The sequence below is a fragment of the Triticum aestivum genome, chromosome 4A (assembly GCF_018294505.1).
Source record: "Triticum aestivum cultivar Chinese Spring chromosome 4A, IWGSC CS RefSeq v2.1, whole genome shotgun sequence".
NCBI lineage: Eukaryota > Viridiplantae > Streptophyta > Magnoliopsida > Poales > Poaceae > Triticum > Triticum aestivum.
The window spans coordinates 503,007,076-503,014,342 of NC_057803.1; positions in this window are offsets into that span (position 1 = coordinate 503,007,076).

Genomic DNA, 7,267 nt, shown 5'->3' on the forward strand with positions numbered 1-7,267 from the left:
AGAAGCACTTAGTCTCGGGTTTGGTTCAACCTTGGGTTTCTTCACTAGAGCAGCAACTGATTTGCCGTCTCATGAAGTATCCCTTCTTTCCCTTGCCCTTCTTGAAACTAGTGGTTTAACCATCAACAATTGATGCTCCTACTTGATTTCTACTTTTGCGGTGTCAAACATCGCGAGTTGCTCAAGGATCATCATGTCTATCCCTAATATGTTATAGTTCATCACGGAGCTCCAATAGCTTGGTGGCAGTGACTATGGAGAACCATCACTATCTCATCTGGAAGATTAACTTCCACTCGATTCCAGCTATTGTAGTAATCAGACAATCTGAGCACATGCTCAACGATTGAGCTTTTCTCCCTTAGTTTGCTGGCTTAAGAAACTTGTCAGAGGTCTCATACCTCTTGACGTGGGCACTAGTCTGAAATCCCAATTTCAGTCTTTGGAACATCTCATATGTTCTGTGACGTTTCAAAAACATCTTTGGTGCCACAATTCTAAACCGTACGCACTGAACTATCATGTAGTCATCAAAATGTGTATGTCAGATGTTTCCCAACATCTACAGACGACGCTCGAGGTTCAACGCACTGAGCGGTGCATTAAGGACATAGCCCTTCTGTGCAGCAATGAGGACAATCCTCAGTTCACGGACCCAGTCCGCATAATTGCTACTGTCAACTCTCAACTAAATTTTCTCTAGGAACATATCTAAAACAGTAGAACCAAAGCGTGAGCTACGACATAATTTCCAAAGACCTTTTGACTATGTTCATGATAATTAAGTTCATCTAATCAAATTATTCAATGAACTCCCACTTAGATAGACATTCCTCTAGTCATCTAAGTGATACATGATCCTAGTCAACTAAGCCGTGTCCGATCATCACGTGAGATGGACTAGTCATCATCGGTGAACATCTTCATGTTGATCGTATCCACTATACGACTCATGTTCGACCTTTCGGTCTTCCGTGTTCCAAGGCCATGTCTGTACATGCTAGGCTCGTCAAGTTAACCTAAGTGTATTGCGTGTGTAAATCTGGCTTACACCCGTTGTATGCGAACGTTAGAACCTATCACACCCGATCATCACGTGGTGCTTCGTAACAACAGGCCTTAGCAATGGTGCACAGTTAGGGGGAATACTTTCTTGAAATTTTAGTGAGGGATCATCTTATTTATGCTACCGTCGTTCTAAGCAAATAAGATGTAAAAAAACATGACAAACATCACATGCAAATCATAAAGTGACATGATATGGCCAATATCATCTTGCGCCTTTGATCTCCATCTTCGAGGCGCGGCATGAACACCATCGTCACCGGCATGACACCATGATCTCCATCATCATGGTCTCCATCATCGTATCTTCATGAAGTTGCCTCGCCAACTATTACTTCTACTACTATGGCTAACGGTTAGCAATAAAGTAAAGTAATTACATGGCATTTTCATTGACACGCAGGTCATAAATAAATTAAGACAACTCCTATGGCTCCTGCCGGTTGTCATACTCATCGACATGCAAGTCGTGATTCCTATTACAAGAACATGATCAATCTCATACATCACATATATCATTCATCACATCCTTTTGGCCATATCACATCACATAGCAAACCCTGCAAAAACAAGTTAGACGTCCTCTAATTGTTGTTGCATGTTTTACGTGGCTGCTATAGCTTTCTAGCAAGAACGTTTCTTACCTACGCAAAACCACAACGGTGAAATGCCAATTTCTATTTACCCTTCATAAGGACCCTTTTCATCGAATCCGATCCGATTAAAGTGGGAGAGACAGACACCCGCCAGCCACCTTATGCATCAAGTGCATGTCAGTCGGTGGAACCAGTCTCACGTAAGCGTACCTGTAAGGTCGGTCCGGGCTGCTTCATCCCACAATGCCGCCGAATAAAGATAAGACTAGTAACGGCAAGAAAATTGAACAAATCATCGCCCACAACTACTTTGTGTTCTACTCATGCATAGAATCTACGCATAGACCTAGCTCATGATACCACTGTTGGGGAACGTAGCAATAATTCAAAATTTTCCTACGTGTCACCAAGATCAATCTAGGAGATACTAGCAACGAGAGAGAGGGAGTGCATCTTCATACCCTTGAAGATCGCTAAGCGGAAGCATTCAAGAGAACGGGGTTGATGGAGTCGTACTCGTCGTGATCCAAATCACCGATGATCCTAGCGCCGAACGGACGGCACCTCCTCGTTCAACACACGTACGGAACGGAGACGTCTCCCGCTCCTTGTTCCAGCAAGGAGGAGGGAGAGGTTGAGGAAGAGAGTCCAACATTAGCATGACGGCGTGGTGGTGATGGAGTGGCAGTTCTCCGGCAGGGCTTCGCCAAGCTCACGCGGAGGAGGAGAGGTATTGGAGGGGAGGGGCTGCGCCAGGTGCAAGGGTATGGCCGCCCTCCCACCCCTCCACTATTTATAGGTGGGGAGAGAGGGGGCCGGCCCCCCTAGATCCCATCTAGGGTTGGGGGCGGCGGCCAAGGGGGGAGGAGTGCCTCCCAATTCAAGTGGAGGCCCTCCCACTTAGGGTGTCCCCTCTCCCATGCGGATGGGCCTTGTGGGGGCTGGTGCCCCTGGCCCATTAAGGCTAGGGAGCCTCCCTACAGCCCATGCTACTCTATTGGACGTGGTGGAACATTTCCGGACCTCCGGACCCCTCCGGAATCCACCGGAAACTTCTGGAAGCTTCCCGGTACAATACCGAAAAAAACCGAACTTTTCCTGGAACCCGAACAACAACTTTCCATATATAAATCTTTACCTCTGGACCATTCTGAAACTCCTCGTGACGTCCGGGATCTCATCCGGGACTCCAAACAACATCCGATAAACACATACATGTCTTCCTAATAACCCTAGCGCATCGAACCATAAGTGTGTAGACCCTACGGGTTAGGGAACCATGCAGACATGACCGAGACAACTCTCCGGCCAATAACCAACAGCGGGATCTAGATACCCATGTTGGCTCCCACATGTTCCACGATGATCTCATCGGATGAACCACGATGTCAAGGATTCAATCAATCCCGTATACAATTCCCTTTGACTATCGGTACGATACTTGCCCGAGATTCGATCGTCGGTATACCGATACCTCGTTCAATCTCGTTACCAGCAAGTCTCTTTACTCGTTCCGTAACACATCATCCCGTGATCAACTCCTTGGTCACATTGTGCACATTATGATGATGTCCTACCGAGTGGGCCCAGAGATACCTCTCCGTCACACTGAGTGACAAATCCCAGTCTCGATTCGTGCCAACCCAACAGACACTTTCGGAGATACCCGTAGTGCACCTTTATAGCCACCCAGTTACGTTGTGACATTTGGTACACCCAAAGAATTCCTACAGTAGCCGGGAGTTGCACAATCTCATGGTCTAAGGAAATGATACTTGACATTAGAAAAGCTTTAGCAGACGAACTATACGATCTTGTGCTAGGCTTAGGATTGGGTCTTGTCCATCACATCATTCTCCTAATGATGTGATCCTGTTATAAACGACATCCAATGTCCAGGGTCAGGAAACCATAACCATCTATTGATCAACGAGCTAGTCAACTAGAGGCGTACTAGGGACATGGTGTTGTCAATGTATCCACACATGTATTATGGTTTCTGGTTAATACAATTATAGCATGAACAATAGACAATTATCATGAACAAGGAAATACAATAATAAGCATTTTATTATTGCCTCTAGGGCATATTTCCAACAGGCGCCCCCACCCTCGTGAGCAGGGTGTGGGCCCCCTGGCCTTCATCTTTCGCATGGATTTTTCTTTATTTCTTTTAAGACGTTCCGTGGAGTTTCAGGACTTTTGGAGTTGCACAGAATAGGTCTCTAATATTTTCTCCTTTTCCAGACCAGAATTCCAACTGCCGGCATTCTCCCTCCTTGTGTTAACCTTATAAAATAAGAGAGAATAGCCATAAGTATTGTGACATAAAGTGAAATAATAGTCCATAATGCGATAAATATCGATATAAAAGCATGATGCAAAATGGACGTATCAATAACCAGGGAAGTACTGTGCATAAGAAGAAAAAGAAATATGAAGCCACAAGCCGGCTCATATGACAAGTCGGCCAGCGGAAAAAAGAGAGGGACAACTCACCATCGAGGAACTCCTCGATCTCGCCATAGTCGTCCAACAAGGCCTTCTCCTTGTCCGCCCACTTCGAGCGCTCAGTCTCGAATTCGGCCTCAAGGGCCTCCTCCGCGTCCTTGAGCTCCTGCAGCTCCGCCTTGTGCTTGTCCTCCTGGTCAGCCAGCTGCTTAGCCAGGCGGTCTCTCTCTTGATCCACCTTGAGGCGCTCCTCCTCCTTGGCAAGCGGCATGGTTTGAGCTTCACCCATTTGTTGCCGCAAGGTGGCATTGGCTGCTGTAGAAGATAAGAGAGAGGAGAGGTCAGTAAATCAACAAGAAAAGGTAGTTGCTTGAAGATCCGACCCGACTGCTCAGTAGTCGGCCCGAATCTCGGGGGCTACACCCCGCGCGTGCGCTGGCTGTCGGTCAGCTCGGTGGTCCGCCTGGCCAGCTCCTAGACTTGGGTGTTGTAGGCGGCCGCAAGAATGTTGTGGTAATCCTACAACAGAATCAACAAAGGAAAAGAAAAGGTCAGCACTTGGAACCTACATTTAAGTTCGGGACCGCCTGCTCAGCAGCCGGCCCGGAACCCGGGGGCTACACCCAGTGGGTGCACTGGCGCGCCCCCACAGAAGATTGCAAAGATTGAAAGCAAAAAGCATAAGGACCATACCCGGACGGCAGCTCACGACGCCAAGAACTTAGTCCTGGAAGGTGTCTCCTTGGGCCTGAAGCAGGGAGCGGACTTCCTGTGCAGCCTTGTTCAGGACACCCGTCCCACCCCCAGGCGTCCACTCCCGTGGGACGTCGCTAGTGGCCTCCGCTTCCAAGGCCCACAAGCTTGAGGCTCTGACTTCCCGAGGTTGCGGCGCTGAAGTCACCTTCGTCACACGCCGACACGTCGGAGTACGGACGACGGGAGTCGCCCCCACCACCAGCTCACCACTGACTCGAGGCGCCGACGGTGCATCAGGCCGGCTGCCCGAAGCCTCGGCAGCCGGCGTCTGCTGGAACACCTCCGTCTCCAGGATGACGGGGTCGCCTCCCTTCCTCTCCATGACCGGCTGGTCGTTGCTGGCCACTCCAGATGGTGCCAAGACTTTTGGCGCCGGCGGCATGGAGCTCAGCGGGACGACCAGCTGTGGAGCCTGGCCACCCGCAGCTCCCCCTACTTGCGCCTTAGCGGCCGCATCCACTTGGGCCTTGGTCGCCTCCTCCTCACGGGCCTTGGCCGCGGCATCGGCCTGGGCCTTGGCTGCAGCGTTCGCCTCCTCTTGCGCCACCTTTGTGGCATTCGCCTTTGCCTGCTCCGCCCTCTCCTTCTCCTCGTGCGCCTCCCGTGTGTTCTTCTCTTTCGCCTCCCGGAGGTCGGCAAGCGGGTCGATGCGGTGGGTGTTGGAAGAGCCCTCCATCCCCCCCAATGATGGAGGCGGAAGCCGACCGCTCAAGGGAGAGCGGGGCTCTGTCCACAGAAGACAAGACAAACTCAGAAAAGTTTGCAAGAAAAACACAGAATGAACAAAGGAAGACACAAGGAAAGATGTGCTCTTACGTGGATACTGTCGGCGGCTCCTTCGGGGCCTTCCCGTACTGGGCCGCCTTCGTGGCGGCCTCCTCCCGCCTGGTCGCTGTGGCCGAGCCCCTGTTCGGCCGACCGCCTTGCGGCTGCGAGCCGGCTCAGCGCTTTTGCATGCCGCCTGGTGCGCCCGGCATTGCCGAGGAGCTCGCCCCACCCTGTTGGCAACCGGCAGGCGGTGCGGCACATGCTCCTCCTCATCATCGTCTGGCCAGTCCTCGAGACTGTCGCCTCCTCCTCCGGAGCTGCCTGCTCCGTCGCCACCGCCCGTGGCATCATCTGCCTCCATGGCGGCCGCCCCCAGATCGGGGTCGTCCACATCGCTCACCGCCCGGTCCGGCAGGTACTACCAGCTCTACACCAGGACGTCGACGGCCCACTGGGTCGTGAGGAGCTGCGGCATGGCCAACTGGTCAGTCGGCAAAAAAGAACCCGGCGGACGAAGGAAAGATCAAGAGTCAGAAAACTTACCGCGGGCGGCGAGTGTGCGTGGGTATACGGCCGCTTGCCGAACCTCAACTCTGACTCCAAGAGTTTGAGGTTCGCGATCTCGTTCACCAGGCAGACCACCTCCATGGCCGGCATCTCCCTGGTGCTCGGCCGGCACGGGTCTCGATGCCCACTCATCTGGCTGATCAGATGAGGTCGGCCTTGAAGAGGGAGAACCCGGCGCTCCATGAAGGCAGTCAGTAGATCGAAGGCCTTGAGGCCCTCTGATTCTGTCATCTCCTAGAGCCGAGCGACGGTGGTGATGGAGGCAGCTGATAGATGCTTCAGCGTGAAGGTCCAGTTAGTGCGCGGCTCGGCCGGCGGGCCGGCTTCGTAGGTTGGCAAGTTGATGAAGTCCAACGCCTGGTTGACGTTCTTCACATAGAAGTGCGACTTCTGCCACAGCTTGACGGACTGGATCAAGGTGATGGACGGGAAGCGGTTGTCGGCACCTGGGCGCCGTACCACGATGAAGGAGCCGCACTGAGCCGGCTCGTCCTTGGCGGAGACGCCAAGTTTGGTGTGGAGGAATTCTCCCCACTGCTCGAGAGTGGGGAGAACGTCGAGGTAGCCCTCGCATAGGGTGACGAAGGCCGGCAGCAGCACCAGCGTGTTCGGTGCAAGGTGGTGCGGCTGGAGGTTGTAAAATTGGAGAAAGGAACGGAGGAATCCACTCGCCGGCAGGCCAAAGCCCCGGAGGAATTGCGAGCGGAAGATGACGTGCTCGCCCTCCTCCGGCACGAGCAAGATCTCCTTCGCCGGCGGGGCGCGCGTCCGGACGTAGCCCTCGCTGGGCAACCGCCGCGTGTTGCGGAGGAAGGCGATGTGGTGTTCGATGACGTTGGAGCCATCCCAGTCACCGGCTCGCTCTTGCGCCATGGAAGCTCGAGGATGACGGAGCAACGGCGCGGCAGAGAGCCTGGAGTTGGTGACGAGGGGCCGCGACAGCACTTCGGCGTATCGCAGGAGTGCAGCGGCGGCAGAAAGAGAGAAGAGGAAGAGTAGACTAAAGGGAGAGGAGGGCGCGCGAGCCAGAGCCGCCCCCCTCCTCCCCCTACTTATAGCCCTGG